The sequence below is a fragment of the Columba livia genome, chromosome 25, assembly GCF_036013475.1.
Source record: "Columba livia isolate bColLiv1 breed racing homer chromosome 25, bColLiv1.pat.W.v2, whole genome shotgun sequence".
Lineage (NCBI taxonomy): Eukaryota > Metazoa > Chordata > Aves > Columbiformes > Columbidae > Columba > Columba livia.
The window spans coordinates 1,513,325-1,530,133 of record NC_088626.1 but is presented as its reverse complement, the minus strand read 5'-3'; the positions used below and the strand labels follow the sequence as shown (position 1 = coordinate 1,530,133).

The window sequence follows — 16,809 nt, the reverse complement described above, 5'->3', positions numbered from 1 at the left end:
CAGTGTAATTATAATTGCAAGGTAATGGGGGAGAATGTGCTTTAGCAGGTTTTGTGCTAATATTATGTTCTACATCCCTGTGTTAATCAGCGTGGTCTCCGCTGCCTTGTCACAGGCTCTTCCCAGCCCCATCTCACCCTGGTCTGTGTCACCCTGGTCCTGTGTCACCCCGGTCCCATCACTGCCCCATCCCACAGCCCTTCTTGCCACATCCATCCCACCCCTGCAGCCATTTGGGATGGAGAAGGTGGCCTCAGCGCCAGCAGCCGCAGTGGGCTGTTTGTGCTTGGCGAAGACTGGCTGCAGCAGGGGGAAAAAATAGCAAATAAAAAGCATCTGATTGATTTTTTTAATTTTTATTTCATTTTTTTCACAACTAATGGAAGCGGAGCACTTGGGAACAGGAGACATTTGTGGCCAGTCTCTGGTCTGTGCTGGGGCTCGCTAAGGGACCATGGGGACTGCGGTCGCCGAGCTGGAGGACAGAATGACACTTGGGACCTGGGCAGTCTCTGCTGGGAGAACTGGGAGAGCAGCTTTTGCAAGCTGAGTGACACCAGGCGCTTTTTCTGGGGCTTCAGACGGAGGGTGCTGGTGTTCCCCAAAATCCGATGGCACATGGATGGCACGAAGGGGAAGGCTGGGAGGGGGATGGCGGGGGCTGAGGAGGGGGAGAAGTCAAGATAAACCCCCTGAGCTGCTGTCTCCGCTCCCACCACCCCTGGATGAGCCGGGATTAACGACTCCTCAGCCTTTGCAGCCAAAGCAGCTCGTCTGAGCCTGGAGATAAGGTGCGGAGGCAGCGAGGGGAAGAGGAAACCTCTCTCTGGGCAGCCAAGACCTGCCAAGAGCCCCGCTGCGATGCAGAAGGCAGGCCAAGCGTCCTCACAACCCCTGAGCTGCTTTTGTGTCTCCTTGGGTCGGGCAGATCGGGGGTTTGTTGTTTCCTAATGATTTGTTCTGCATTTGTTTCCCCTTCTCAGCTGCCGGAACGACGGATGCTGCGGGGAACAGAGTGGGAGGGATGATTAGAAGCCATTTGAAGAGTAATGAGGTTTGATCCAGGACCCTTTGGGATCCCAAGTCTGCTCCCAGCACGTTTTATTGAAGGTGGTGGAACGGTGCATGTCAAAACATGGGAAGTTTCAGCGGGCGTGTGATGGTTTGGGCAGGGAGCACAGGCAGCTCTGCAAGGGGCACAGGGACATGGGTGCAGGGGGTGGCAGGGGCTGCCCTGTCCCAAAATGATGGAAATGGTGAGATTTGGGGAAAATAGAGGCCTTTAAACCTTATGGGGCTGGTTCTTGCTTTATCAAGCGCATTGTTGTGCCCGGCTGGGTTGGCATCCCCTGCTCTTCCCGCCAACACCGAGGAGCTGGTGCGCAGTGAAATGTTCCCATTTCAGGGCTCTTTGGCTGTATTTTACCCCATATGTCATCAGACAGGCTGCCTATATGGTGTGTTTAGCTATTGTCTCTTCTGGAAGGTTTCCACATCCTTATTTATTAGGCTTCTCCAGCCCAGAACAACCCCCTTTGGAAGATCAGTAGCATAATCATCGCTGGGCCATGAAATAAGACCCAAGGAAGGATGGCTGAGCATAATTTACCTACCACACAGCTGAACCTGCTGAGAAATCAACCTCGGTCCTGCGGGAACGCGGCAGCGTCCTCCCGATTGCTCTCTCCATCACGCAGCCGTCCCCGCCGGCAGCCAGCGCCGCTATATTCAGTGCAGCCTCTTCATCCCGCACTGAGCGTGATTCTTCGTGATGGTCCCTAATGTCTTGTACACTGGCTGTCGGGTGGGGTTTTATTCCCTCTTTATTCTCCCCATCTCCTCTTGTTTGTATCAGGTGTCGTTTGCTGCGTCCCAGTGGTTTTCCCCCCGGGAATTCCATCACTCCTGAGCACCGAGCGCTGGCGCTGGGATGGAGAAGGGGCCGCATCTCCCATGTCAAGAAAGCCAAGCACCCCCCCAAACAGAAATTTAATGTTTGGCCCAAGGTCCGTAATAACTGGGTTTAGCATCACAATTAAGGCTCGGTTCCCATGGGCCATGCGGGACTTTCTGCACTGCAAACGGTCTGGGGGAAAATCTGCCTTTTCCTCCTCTTTCCCTGCACTCAAGGGAGAAGAAAAGAAACAGCAAAAATTGTTCAGGCTTTTATTTTTTTTTCTTATTTCCCACTTTTCTTTTTTATCCAAACACTTTCAAAGTTAATTTCAAAAAGCTGAGAACACTTGATAGTTTTAATTAATCCACTGCCTAGGGAAATACAATTTGTGTAGCCAGAGCCTCTCGCTTTCGCCTGGATAGCGATCTCACTCTGGTGCTGCTGATGGCTGCAGCGCGACAGCGATTGTGGCGGTAACTCCGGTGATTTCATTTTATTCCATCATCAAAGCCCCATGTTTCAGGTTTATTTTGGCCTGGCCAGCCAGCCCAGGCTGCACTGCAGCGGGGGGGGGGACACAGGATTCAATGGGGATCAGATGGAAACTGTGCGGAAACAGCTTGTTCACCCAAACTTCAAATCAACTGACAAAAAAGTCTTGAATTATTTCATTTCTTTCCCCCAGTAATTGGTCGGGTCTAATTTGAGACATGGAAAAAAACACCACAATGCATTTAATATACAGTATTAATGCAATACAATATTTGGATTATCTTTATTCCTGGTGTGATTTGCCCAGTTACATCTCTCTACTGATGGGTGGAGAAGATGCTCATAGGCCACCCGGGGGCCCTTGGCTTTTTCCAGCGTCCCTGTCAGCAGGTGAGCAGCTCAGGCCCATTGCTCCCCGTAATCGAGCACAAACACTGCGTTTTGTAGCCACTTAGCTGGGGCTGGCATTTGGAAGTGACATTTAAAGGTCACCGCCAATCTTCCCGCATGGATAACGTGGGGTTGGCGAGAGCGTTTGTGTGATGCCGGGATGGGACCGGAGTGCGAGCGGCATCTGCGGAGATGCTGAGCTGGCTCCTGCATCCCCATCCCTTTCCCTCCTCCTGTTCCGTGCTGTGCATTTAATGACTTTTTCATTTCCCAGCGAGGAAAGTGTTGGTTTTGGGAGATTTATGGTTGGTTCTCCCCGGGGGAGAGGGCTCGGCACTGCCATGCAATGAGCTTGTGCGCGACACGCTCAGAAAGGGCTGGGAAAGGTGATTCCCAATGCTGAAGGCAGGAAAAGTACATTTTTAGTGACCGCCCTGACATTTGCATCATCATCATCATCATCATCATCATCATCATCATCAATCACCATTATTATTATTATTATTATTATTATTATTATTATTATTATTATTATTATTATTATTATTATTATTATTATTGGTACTATTTTGCTTGTATTCAGAGCAGCGCATTTTTCACTAGCCTAACCCACTTCCCAGCAGCTCCTTAAGTGGGGACATAATACACATTTTAAAGCATCGAAAAATCACACTCCACATTTTCAGCTCCCCAAAATAAAAATAAAATATAAAAATCAATACAAATTAAGTAAGAAAGAAGAGACATTCTGTTTCCATTCTTTAAACCAGGTTTCCAGGCAATTATACTCCTATCTATCTCCCACATAAAATTAATAAGAATTCTGCTTGAACATTCAATAGGCTTTGGTTTTTGCATAGCATCTTCCAGGCAAAAGGAGGACTGAATGCTTAATTAGCTGCTAGAGCCTCTCCTGCTTATACAATGTGTAGATTGCGGTGGCTATAGGTGATGAACGGGCTGTACCATGGGCAATATATTGCTTTGCAAGGAGGGAGGGGCTCTCAGGAGCACAGGGGGCTGGGTTTTAATTAATAAGGCCGGGTCGGAGGAGCGGGGAGAGAGGAGAGCCGGGGCTCAGCCCATTGATTATCGGTCACCAGTTCAGGAAGGGAATCGCTCCCGTATCGATTGGCATTACAAGCAGCTGCATCCACAGATGGGTCTGTGCCATGTTATTTTAAACATTGCATGAGCCTTTTGCTCTGCTTTTTTCCCCTTCTTTTTGCCCCGGAGGCGTTTCTTTCTTCCCCACATCTTCCCAGCTTCATGTGCTGCCCATCCGTGTTCTCACCGGCTCTTCTGCCTCCTCCAGAAATACACTAAGATAAAATAAAATAAATAGAAAAATTGGATGCCAGAGAGGCAGGAGCCTCAGAAGTAGCAGAGCAATAGATAAATGGATGTGTCCATATGGAGAAAGACAAATAGATGGGCAGATAAGGAGAGCGGGCAGCAAACGTCGCGCGTGTCTGAAATCAAATTAAGAAATTCCTCACATATGTTTCGTTCCATCCAAACCTCAGTTATGCAGACTGTGTTTCCTGCCTCGCTGCCATAAATAAAGCACAGTTTGCACAAAAGGACAACAATAATATTATACTAATATTATTGCAGCCCATAAATAAACACAGTGAGAGATGCCACCGATAATCAGGAGGTCATTTCCAATTCAGCTTCTCATTGTTTCAGGCAGTGGTGCAAAGTCGGTGCGACGGTGTCGGGCTCCGCATTGGGAACAGCAGCATTTCTCTGTCATTGGAGAAGAGCAGTGTTATCAGTACGGATCTAATTAACTCTCTGCTTCTGGCCACGGCTGAAGCTGAAGTAAATCAACATAATCCCATTGACACCAGTCGAAACGCGATGATCTACAGCCGCTAAGTATCTGTCCATCCATCCTTGGCCTCGCAGTTCGTGCGTATTCACATGGCGGTAGCAAAATGTTTGTAAATATATCTATATCTGCATGTGCATATGTGTTTGTTTCTGTTCAGCTCTATTTATACACACATATACATGCATATATAATTTTCTCTCTTTAAAATATTAAAATAAATTACATCTTTTCACAGAATACAGACATTAATTCTGTTTCCAGGAGATTTGTCAAATCAGTGGTCTGTGTTTGCATAACAAGCTCTTTGGTTATGCTGTGCTGCATATAAATTACCACGTTGTCAGGCTCCAGATCAAAATCATTGGGTTTTTAAGCAGAATCTTGCACATTGATTAAGATGTGCTTTATGTTGCGTGCATCCATTACACCTAAAGCAGCTTCAGAAAAAAAGGCTGGATGTGGCCAAAGAGACTACAAGAACCCCCAAAATCCCTATTGGATCCCATACAGATCATGGGGCAGGATGGTGCTGGGGATGCTCCAGCCCTGGACCACTCGGGGGGCAATAGGGGGGTCAGCGTCTCCTTCCCGTGATGCAGAAGCCGCAGCCGCGCGTGCGGTTCTCCCTGTGTTATCACACACGTGCACACACGCGCGTGCACACAATAAGGTCTATTAAACATCCAAACCCCAGACTCCATCTCCTCCTCTTAAAAGCTCCACTTATCTACCGCGGCAGTAAACAGCTTGGGGTTTATAAAGTGTAATCGGGAAGCGCAGTCTCCCCGCCGACACAGGCAATAGGCATCTGTTCGTTTGTTTTAATGAGATAAAACCCTCTGCAGAAGTCAGGGTGATGGGCTCCAAAGCTCCCGCCCGCCTCTGACTTCATTCCTGTTTGCCAGGACACGCCGGGACGGGCCGTGCCGCTTGCTCTCTCATTTATCTGCTTTTGCCCCGATGTGTGGACACAAATTGTATCAAGCACCTGGTTGGGACCCAAAATCAAAAGCGCTAAGACTCTCCATTGCTTTGGGTGATCATGGTTTTGATGGTCAGTGCACCGGTTGATTTTATTTCTGGAAAAAATGATTTCTTTTTAAAAAAATGGGAAAAAAAGGCATAAAATAATAGATTAGAGTAGCCTGTAGGATGGAGATGCTGGTTTCTGTTCAGCTCATGTGAGCTCCATCGCACCTCCCGATCCCACACAGCGCTCGACCACGATCAAGAGAACAAAACACCTACCAGGATGCCCAGGTGGCTCCGATGGAAAAAAGGATAAACCCCCTTTCCCATTGAAAAAACGAAATGCTGCTTCTTGCCAGGACTCGTCTTGCTGCAGCTTTCAGGTTTCCCAGCGGCTGCCAAGAAAAGGGTCATTTCTCGCTGTATTTTTAGCCTGCTGGCGGCTGCCCATGCGCAGCAAGGTGAGACTTGCCAGCTCCCCCCATGCAAGACTCGGGAGGAGCAGCAGATGGGACCCGCTCCTGGTTGCTGACAGGGATGTGAATAGAAGCTGAAATTAAAGTTCTGGAGGCCTGGGCGCTTTTTTTTCCTGTGTGCACCAGTAGTATTTTGCCTTAGTTTGCACAGAGGCACTAGGGAGCCGGCTACAGTTTAATTGTATTTCTTTAATTTCACCAGCCAGAAGCCTTGAGGCAGAACCGCGTGAAAGGAAATGATAATTCGGGAGAATTCCTCTTTTTGTTTACCTATTTGAAGTGCATTTCCTTGATGCTTTTCCCATTCAAGGCAGAGAAAGAAACCCACAGGAGAATGCGGCAAAATGAGTTTTAAAGTCTCCTACCGCGCTTGCACAGAGAAGAGCCCGGGACTTGCTGGTGTCCTGGGGTGTCTCGTGCCATATATCTATTCTTTTATTGGGGAAGAGGGAGCTCTGGGCATCTCTGAGGTCAAATACTGAACCCAAATCAATTGGAAAACACAGCGTGGACCAGCAGCTAACCCCACATCCCTGCAAATAACGCAGGGCCACCAAGCACGGCAAGCGGGAGAGACCCTCAGGGCTGATACTTCTTCAAGGAACATCTCCCAATCCATAAATAGTTCTACTAAAATGCAGGACAAAACATTATGTATAAAAGATTGAATAGAAGACGTATTACGCTATTGCATAGCAATCCTGTCTTCAGGAATTTATGGCTTCGATATATCCCCTGTTAAAAGAGGTTCTGCTTGCTGATGGAGGAGTTCAATTCATCTTGTATCTGTTGTGAACTATCAATATTATGCTTTGCCCATTTAAAGGGGAATTGGGATCAAGTCTTTTGGCTATTTATAATAAAAAAAATTAAATAACTGAAAAATCCTCGTGGCACCATTGATATCGTGTTTGCTACGGGTTAACCCACTGGGATCCTTCACTTTTCCACCCCACTTCGGGGATGCGTTGAGTCTCGGGTCTGTGTTAAGCTGCCTGGCAGGAAGGGACCGAACGGTGACAAGTGATGGTGCCTGATTTTCTGGCAGCAAAGCTCCCCTGGCAGCTGCTCCTGCATGCACACACATGCCTGCACCTCCTCTAGAGCCAGGCTTGCTTAAATCCAGCCCCTCTCCCCTTATTTTACGACATCTGTGCCTTTATGCTCTATAAAACCTCCCCGGTGCGGCTTTGCGCTGTGCAGGACTCGGGATGTAAAAGTTTGGGAGTGAAATCAATCCGTCAGCACCGGGTTTATGGGCAGCCCTACCAAACATTTCACATTTTAATCACGGCCAAAATCCTATTTGCTACCCTCTCAAAAAAGGTTAAAAGTGAATGCAAAACCTCTTTCCAGGCTTTTTCTTGCTTTCTGCCTTGTGGAGCGGGGAGGATGAAGCCACGGGATGGGCACCAACGGGAAGGGCAGAAGGACAGTGTTGGGCAGAGAGGGGATTTGGGAGAAAGAAGGTTATAAAACACTCACCAAAGTTCCGCTTGGTGCTTCAGGTCTAGAATTAATAGGTGCAACTTATAATCCTCTCTTGGAGAGAGACGGGGGGGAGGGAAGGCAAGAGAAAAATAATGGTCAAATCCCCATGCCTGCCTGTCGGAGAGTCCTCCAGGTCTATGGAGTTCAATGCATAGGAAATGAGGTGGAGACTCAGCACGTTTTACAGGGAACACGGGTCAAAAGTGACCTTGAGCGGCTCAGCCGCGGGTGCTGAGCTGACCAGTTCCCCCCCGGTACAGCCCAACTGTGGGGGGAGAGGGACGGGGGTTTAAATCCATCCTTTCCGCACAGGGAGGGAAATAAATGCTGCTGCTGCACCTTGGCTGGGTGTCCAGTGCTGTGGATGGGGCTGATTTTGGGTGGCATCATGGAAAGCCATCGCATCCCTCCAGGAGCCACCTGTCTTTGGGACAAGAGCGTTCCAAAGAGCATCCCGGTGGGGACCACTTGTGTGCCCCCCACTCTGCCCCACAACATCGGGGCTGAGCTTTCACCCAGTTTTGGAAACCAAACCTTCAAAGGGCTCCTTAACACCAGAGAGGATGCTGCCACGGCCCCAGCTCGCCCAGGTTCTGTTAACACCTGCCCTGCACCAGTGAGATCAAAACAGGGGCAGGGAGGGAAGCGGGGGGGTGCTCTTGCCCTGGATAATTTAGATTTTATGCTACAGTGTGGGGGGAGGATGCTGCTTCCCATCGTGCTGCCTGCAGACAACCCCAGCATGGGACAGCGAGCGCCCCGCTTTGCCCAAAGCCATCGTCCCCTGCCCCGTGTCACCTTGGCCGGACTCAGGATCAGCATCACACACACACGAGGGGAATAATAAGGTCACTTGGTCCCTGTCCATCCATCCTGTATCCCGACTGTCCCATCTTCACCCCTTAGCTGGTCCCTCTCTGACCCAAACGTGGGTCTGGCATCTCTCTGGTGGTTAAAGGAGCAGCTGGTACACTTGGGAGTTCACAATTAAAGCAAATGGGTTTTGTTCCACAAATCTATCTATTCAGAAGCAATTATGCCCCAGTACCTGTGCTGAACTCCCTTGTTCCTTATTGCAATGACATTTGCATCAAAATGGGCTGAAAACCCATTTTTTGGGGGGGTAAGAGATTCCCACCTGTTCCTGCTGCTCGTTCCCAACCCACAGGGATCGTCTGCTCTGGGTGCGGCTGCACTGGGAGGTCATGGGGAGGGGACAAGCCCTGTGTCCCCCCACCTTGCTCCCCCATGTCCCTCAGCCTCTCCCATCCCCATCTCCGCTCCGGCCGACTCCTCATCACCCAAATACACTCTGAAAATAAATAGATATGTTTAAAAAGCCACACAACCCCCTGAGCTCGTCCTTTTCTATTCATTCAGTAATCATATTTGATTTAATTTTGTGCTTTCCCCTCATTCTTTTGGCTGTGCTTTCTCCTCAGCAATAATGACAGCAATGTGCTGCTATTACTCCTGTCTCTGGAACCGATTCTTCTCCTCTCCTTCCCTTGTCATTTCCAGCCCTGATTTTATTTTTCCCCTCCCTTTCACACAATGACTTCTGCATTTCAGCTTACTCACCTGGAAACTGCTACATTTCCTGCTTCATTCTGATTAGATTGTGTCTCACAGCCATGTACTGCTGAGCCATTTTTAAATAAGACGTTCGCTTAGCACAATCACCTAATTATTTGGAGTTCAGTGCCATTGTATTTTTACATACGCTCTTACAATCGATTTTTTTGGGGGCAGGAAAGAAGCGCAATTGTTCCCCCACAATCTGACATATTTTATACATGTTGGGTTTTGTGTGCACGTTACATTTTTAGAAAAATCAATTGCTGGCCGTGGATGTATTTGCTGTATTTGAGACAGAACGCGAGCGGCGGGGCTGGAGCCGGAAGGACATCGGGGGACCTTGTGAAGGGCTGACACAGAGAAGACGTCTGTTCCTGTGCCGTGACCGAGCAGCCGGTCCCACGTGGGGCTGGGGGTGTCACTGCCCCACACATGCCCGCTGCCCTCTTGCCCGGCTTCTGATGTGCGAGGTGACGCACGACGCCGAGGGTGGGAAAAGTGCTGCTGCTCTTCAAGAGAAAATCAAATACAATGAAGTGGGATGGAATGGAATGGAATAAAGTGAAATGAAAGGAAATAATGAAAGGGGAGAGGGAGAGGGAGAGGGAAAGGGGATAGGGAAGGGGAAAGGGAAAGGGAAAGGGAAAGGGAAAGGGAAAGGGAAAGGGAAAGGGAAAGGGAAAGGGAAAGGGAAAGGGAAAGGGAAAGGGAAGGGGAAAGGGGATAGGGAAGGGGAAGAGGAAGGGGAAGAGGAAGGAGAAGAGGAAGGGGAAGGGAAAAAGGAGAAGAAGGAGAAGAAGGAGAAGAAGGAGGAGGAGGAGGAGGAGAAGGAGAAGGAGAAGGAGAAGGAGAAGGGAAAGGGAAAGGGAAAGGGAAAGGGAAAGGGAAAGGGAAAGGGAAAGGGAAAGGGAAAGGGAAAGGGAAAGGGAAAGGGAAGGAGAAAGAGAAAGGAAAGGGGAAAGGGAAAGGGAAAGGGAAAGGAGGAAAAGGGAAAGGGAAAGGAGGAAAAGGGAAAGGAAAGGGAAAGGAAAGGGAAAGGGCTAAAGCCCCTGAAAAGGGATCAGGAAAGGGAAGGAAAAGCGAAAGGGAAAGGGCTAAAGCCCCTGAAAAGGGATCTGGCCACCCCAGCACAGGGCTTTGCCATTGGGAACAAGGCTGGAAACTGGTGTTGCAGCTGTTGCATGGTGGGAACTGGCAGTGACAGGGCTGTTCCTGTCCCAGCATCGCTCCTACCCCTTTCTTTTGCCTTTAGAGCCAAACCCTTGGCAAGGAGGGACCTGCAGCCCCCGCGCTTGCAAAAAGAGGAGGAGGGTCCAGCGCTAATGAATTATTTGCAGACGCACATAGATACACACACAGATTTTAACCACCAAACCACCCCAAATCCCCTCTGCTGTGCCTGCCGGTCTGACGGCTCCGCAGCCATCTGGCTCTCCTGGGGGAAGGCTCCGTTTATTCCCTATTTAAAGGATTTGTAAATTGGTTGCAAACAAGCAAAGCGAAGGCAGCGGAGCCGCACGCCAGCCCATCTGGCAGAGCCCCACGCTCCTGCCGTCCCCTGCCTGCGACAGGGGCATAAACACCCCCGTAAAACCCCTGCACCCATAATTGATTACTTAATTACACATGCCAGCAGCTACAGAGGATGGGGCTGCAGCTCTGGGGACATTCCTGGTTCTGCTGGGACATTTCTTATTTCCCCAGGCTCCTCCTCTGGCTCTGCAAGAAGCCCTGAACAACCTGAGTCTCGCTTGTCTCACTCCCTGCCTCAGTTTCCCTCCTGCTGAAATGAAATGAACACTCGCAAAGTTTCTACCGACTGATGGAGATAAGACACGAGGAGCCAGAGAAGCAGACAGGGCTTGTCTCCCACCAGGGCTTGGTTTTCCAGCCGCTTTATTTCCTTTCTAGCTCAAGACTGACAAGGACAAAGCTTAATCTAGGACAGGAATGCTTGAAATCCCTGTGCGCTAATTTATAGGGCAAATTTTTGCCACATTGGTACAAGCCGCCTTTGGCTGGGATTGCACCGGAGGTGCTTTAGATTGAGAGGAATCAGGGCCAGTGTCTCGCTGCCCTCAGTGTCAAAAATGTGCTGGTTTCCAGCCTGAATCTCCCCTCTTTTGGTTTAAAAGCATCACCCCTTGGCTCTGCGCGGTGGGATGCTTGAGATGCAGACATTGTTCGCTGCCCCCTCCTGCCCCGCGTGGGTGAAAGCCGTATTGATTAGACTGCGTTATGATTTCTGAGTAATTCTTGGCAGCCGACGCCAAAGGCTTTGTTAATAGTCAAGAGGCAGATAATGTGTGAAGTCTCTTGACTGGAGATGGCAGCCAGAAGATGGGAGCTGCCAGAACCTGTCCCACCGCAGCCATCGGGGCTCCGAGGGGCTGCTGCTGGGCTTTGCCAGGAGAAACAGGGAAAAACCCGCCCTCCGGTCTCAGAAATTAAAGGGTTTGGGGTCTGCAAGGTGCTCAGCATCCCAGCATCAGTGCCAGGATGCATCTCCCCACCTTGAACTTGAGCTTAATCTTCTCTCTGATTAGGAAGTTGCTAATTTAAACCATTCAAACCAGGCACACAAAGGAGAAGAAAAAAAAGAGATTTAAGGCCTCTGGACCTGGAATTCCATGGTAGAGCTCTGGGTATAGGCTGCTCCATCTCCCTTCCCTTGTATCTGGTGCCGGTACACCAGAAAAGTGGGATAAGGGTGGATGAGAAGCACTTTTATGGGCTTCAGTGGTTGAGTCTGGTCTCAGCCTCTCTGGCACCCCTGGGACATCCCTGGCATCACTGTGGGAGCGATAAAGGGAGGAGAAAGTGCTGCGATGGGTTGGGTGAAGTGTCTCTTTCCAAGCCTGGGGCTCTCAGGAGTCCCCCAGTTTTGTGACAGTGTCACAAAACCTTCAGGACTTTGCAAAAGCCAAATGCCGATGTGCACTTCTGCAGCCTCTCGAAGGGGGAGAAAAGGGCAGACTGCACCTCTAGACCTATTTCCTGTTAATCTGCTGTTAAAATACCAACCAGAGGACAAAAATAGAGGGGTCCATTCTTCATCTGGACAGCGGGGGACATAAATCGCCCTACTGTTTGGGCTGCAATGAGGTCTTTGTCTGAGGCTGATGCTGACCCCTGCTCCTGGAGGGGGATGCTGAGGAGGGAGCGGAGCAAGAGCCGCAGCCACCATCCCCATCTCACCCCCCAAAAAGCCACCTCCATGTAAGGGGAGGGAAAACAAGGCTCAGACCTTGCTCGATTTGTTCACGCTTCTTGCAAATCTCCTTTTACTTTCCCCCTCCTGTTAATGACATGCCTCTCCAGTCGGTCCTAATTTCCGTAAATGCATTTATTTTCTACATGCAAAGAGGATTTTGCGGCTGAAGGACTTCCCAAGTGACTGGCTGCGCTCCCTGCTCTGTCACATGTGAATCTGGGTGGGGGAGAACACCCACCCTCCTTCCCATATCACCCAGGTGCCCCTGGAGGGTCCTGGTCCCCATGGCTGGGGATCCCATGCAGGGACACGTCCCATGCAGGGACACAGGCTGGAGAGATTCCCCGGGCACTTCATCAGCTGGCAAAGAGATGCCACCTGAGCCGGCACAGAGCTGCAAATCAGGTTTGCCTCTTGCAGTATACACATACGGAATGAGGTTTATTTATGAGGGGGAAAGAGCCTGTAAAGAAGAGTTATGATGTCCAAGAGGAGCTGATTTATAGCACGGCAAACTTGGGGCTGTAGCTCAGTGTGGGGAATGACAGCCCCTGACAGGTGGCCATGAATAAATCCTAAAGTTCTCCTGCCTTTGGTAGCCGGTGGCCAAATACTTTGGCAGGTTAGGGAAACCTCCACCTGCCACAGTTTTTAATAGTCAAGAGGTAGGGAGGAGAGAAGGAAAGAGCCACCATATTTTGCTGCGAACCCTTGGGTGTTTTTCTTTGTTGTCTTATTTTTTCAAACATTTCTCTTGCAGCCGGTGAATCTTGAGCATGGCCAAGAGCAGCCCTCATGACAATATGGTTTTCATTACAATGACGCATTAAATCACACAGAAACTCCCGTCTGGGGAGCCCCAGAGAGGAATGGGACACCCCTAAGTCTCAGGAGATGGGTACATGGGGATGAGGATGCTCCTGGCTCTGGTTGTGCCACTTTGAGTGCTCATAAACTAGGGACACACCAGCCGTGCTTGTAGCTGAACACGCTGTCAACCTTCTCGAGAACCCGCCTGCCGACAAGAAGTTTAATTGCCGGCATTGTAAAGCCGAGGCCGGGCACCAATGTCGGGTGCTGATGTTTTTCAGCTCATAGTATCAACAGATTTATTTGCTTGTAAACCCTCGCGTAGTGCAGACAAGGGTGTTTGTGGGGACATAAAGCAGAATCACAATGACTCGATGCATCCTGGTTCCCGTCCCACTCAGGTCCACGTGCTGCTAACAGCACGGCCATACCCACCGCTCCTCCAAACATCACCAAAACCCTGAATTATTGTTGGTTCACCCCAACCCCGAGATGCAGAACATGCACCGGCCCCACCGGCAAACCTCTCTGCACAGCAAAGGCAAGCGACTAATTAACTCCTGTCCACGGCTGTAATTGCACAGCTTGCCGGCTTCATTCACCACATCGCTTTGGATGTGATTAATTTTTTGCTGATGAAAGGTGAGGCCACGCGTGGCCCTGCTCGCTACAGAACCCCCACCCCGCTCCGCAAGTCACCGCCTGCCAGGGAGCTGCATTTGTTAGAGGTGAAAGTACAGTTTAATTTCTAAAACCACCCAGCCGTGGATGCAGCCTATGAATTAGGCTGATAATGAAATATCCGCGCTGAATATTTGATGAAGAGGAGAGCTGCCGATCAGCGCCCGGCAGCGGCTTTCGCTTGAGCTTCATCTAATTGTTCCCAAATATCTGAAGAACCGTTTTGCAAAGTTTGCGGAGGGGAAGATCCTTGATTCTTTGCAAACACAGTGCTCTTTAGTTCCGATTAACGTTATGATCCTTGCAGCCGAAAGAGCCCATTCATTTTGGTGAGCAAACAAGAGAGGGGAGCAAAAGGGACTCTGGGCTCATAGCCTGCAAATAGTGTTTTCCATTTGCTGGGGCTTTCCAGCTTAGAACGGCATTCAAAAGAAGGGGGGGAAAGAAGCATTTTGCTTCTCAATTTATTGCATGGCATCCTGCAGCAAACAGCAAAATGAAATAGATCCTTGTTATCTCCCCCCCACCAAAAGAGACAAGCTGTATGGGAAGAACAGATAATTTCCATCTGCTTTTTTTTATATACTCCATAAAATGCATTGTTGCAGGCATATAAAATATATGCGGCCTGTATAAATATGTTTAAAGACATAATTTTTAATATGATCCGCTGGAATTACTTGGAATAGCCTGGGAAGCTCTGCAGCAGCATCGCCTGGGGCTGTTCAGCCCTGGCCCCATCACAAACACAGGCTGAGCCCCAGCCTGCCCGGATCCTGCCGCTCCATTTTTCCCCTTCCACCTCTCATTTTTCCCCTTTTCAGGGCCGGAGCTGGCTCATTCCCATGCAGCTCCAGGTTCACACCAACTCAACAGCTCGGCAAACAAGCGAGCGAAAACTGTTTTATCTATTGATCTGCCTGCTCTGCCAGTGAGCCGGCAGTGGCCACGCAGCCACTCCATCACCACCGCTGCATCACCACCATACCATCACCACTGCTCCATCACCATACCATCGCCACTGTTCCATCATCACCACCGCTGCATCGCCACCACCGCTGCATCACCATACCATCGCCACCACCACTGCATTGCCACTGCTGCATCGCCACTGCTGCATCACCACTGCTGCATCACCACCGCTCCATCACCACAGCAGCTGCTCTGCTGCTCCAGTTCCCCCACCTGTCTTTTTGTTTTGGCAAATAAAGGAGCTGCGCCCCCCGTGCATCCCTGGTTCCTCACACCCTCCATCCCCAAGAAGATGCCCCTGCAGCATCCTCCCCTCCATCCCTCTGCTGCCCTCCTGGGAGGCACCATCTACCCCTTCACATCCCCCCAGTGACCCCAATAAACCATTTTCCCTGGGAGATTTCCAGGGAGATTTTGGGGGGCTGTTCTAAATTACAATATGCGAATAAGAAAGTGGAAGGAAAAGACTTTTTTTCGAGCCAAAGTCGAATAGAGAAAATATTGCGCTATGCGAAAGAGATAAGGAGAAGAGCTGTTTATTCCCTCGGTGGCACGAGGCCTGCCTTTGAAGCAGATAAATCTTTGCTGGTAATACAGTACTTAAACCAGAACTGACACCTTTTTATATCAATTGCTGGGAATTGCCTTTGTGAGGCTCTGATAGAAAGGCTGCCGTGGCCGTAGCTTGCATACCAATTGCTCTCCAACCTGTTGGTTAACCCAGCTGCTCTACCCTGTGCAGTGTCCCGGTATCCTCGGCCGCTCACTCTGTGCTTTGGAGCTGAAATGCTCCTGGAAATCTGGGGGTTGGTCCCTTATTCTGCCCCAAAACCCCCACTGCATTTTAGAGAATTGTTGCACCTCTTTGGGTGCTGATTTTCCATCTGTAATTCCATTTCATTCCCTCTTTGCACTGGTGCAAACATCTGGGCGACGGCAATGGAGAAGCAATAGAACATGCATTAATTAATATAGGTATATATTGCATCTCTGCCAGATGTAATATATATATATATATATATATATACACACATATTGCATCAGCCTAACCCTGCTGCACCCACCTCCAGTCATCCCCAGCCCTGCTGTGGCCAAGTGGGCCCTGCTGGGGACATTGTCACATTGTCACGTTGTCCCCACTTACTGCTGAATGCAATTTCAGAAAGGATGAAGAATCCATATGGAATTCGAAGGCCAAAATTCACCCTGAGATGCGGAGGCTCAGAGCTGAACCATCACAAGCACGAGGCTGATGTGCAATGCAAAGGCTTTTCCATCAAGGAAATGTTATTAATAATAATAATAATGCCGGCGGGTCCCATCACCTTTGCTGCGTTTAAGCCGGTGTAGCTGCATCCTGCTCACTGGAGCATGTCCTAATTTACACCCCGAAGGAGCAGCATTGATACCAGTACATTTTCTTGGCTACCCTGCCCATGTGCAGCTTGCTTATTCATCTGCTATCGCAGTGTAAAATTAACATAAAGCATCATACAGCAGAGACATGTTTAATTTAGGTGATTATACCGACTCTTATACAACACAATTTTAAGTGCTACAAGCTCCTGAGAGAACAACAAAAAAAATCCCCTCCAAAAATCATAAAATGGCTGAGAAATCCTGTACCAAACCACAATCCACAGCATAATAAATAGTGTAGTTAAAAGCGCTTAATGCCACTAAATACCTGATTTCATTCTGATCAGGGACGCAGTTTAGTTCGAGCAGAAGAGATGATTTGGAACTTCGCAAGACTATTACTGCCGACTGGCTGAGCTCCTGTTTTTTCTTTTGGAAATATATGAATTTTGGAAGAGCTGGGGAACATACAGATCAGATAATTATTTTTAGTTATTTTCGAAAGCTCAGATGACCACGTTGAGGGACGAGTCTCGCACAGGACAGCCTGGAAAGCACCGAGGACCTGAGCAACACCCCGAGGTGTTTGACCATGCAAAGGGCAGGAAATGTTCAGGACCCATGTCCATATTGTGCTGTG

The 16,809-nt window shown here is 49.4% G+C and overlaps 1 long non-coding RNA gene across 2 annotated transcripts in view; it reads right to left on the bottom strand.

The window, feature by feature from the left end:
• Nucleotides 1–290: 290 nt before the first annotated feature.
• Nucleotides 291–16,809, bottom strand: part of LOC110365000 (uncharacterized) — a 126,253-nt gene continuing 109,734 nt past the window's right edge. The window contains exon 4 of one of the 2 annotated variants that reach the window (XR_010468002.1): nt 291–4,531. This is a non-coding gene — a long non-coding RNA (uncharacterized LOC110365000). The remainder of the gene's footprint in view (nt 4,532–16,809) is intronic. The other variant, XR_010468004.1, reaches the window with a different exon arrangement.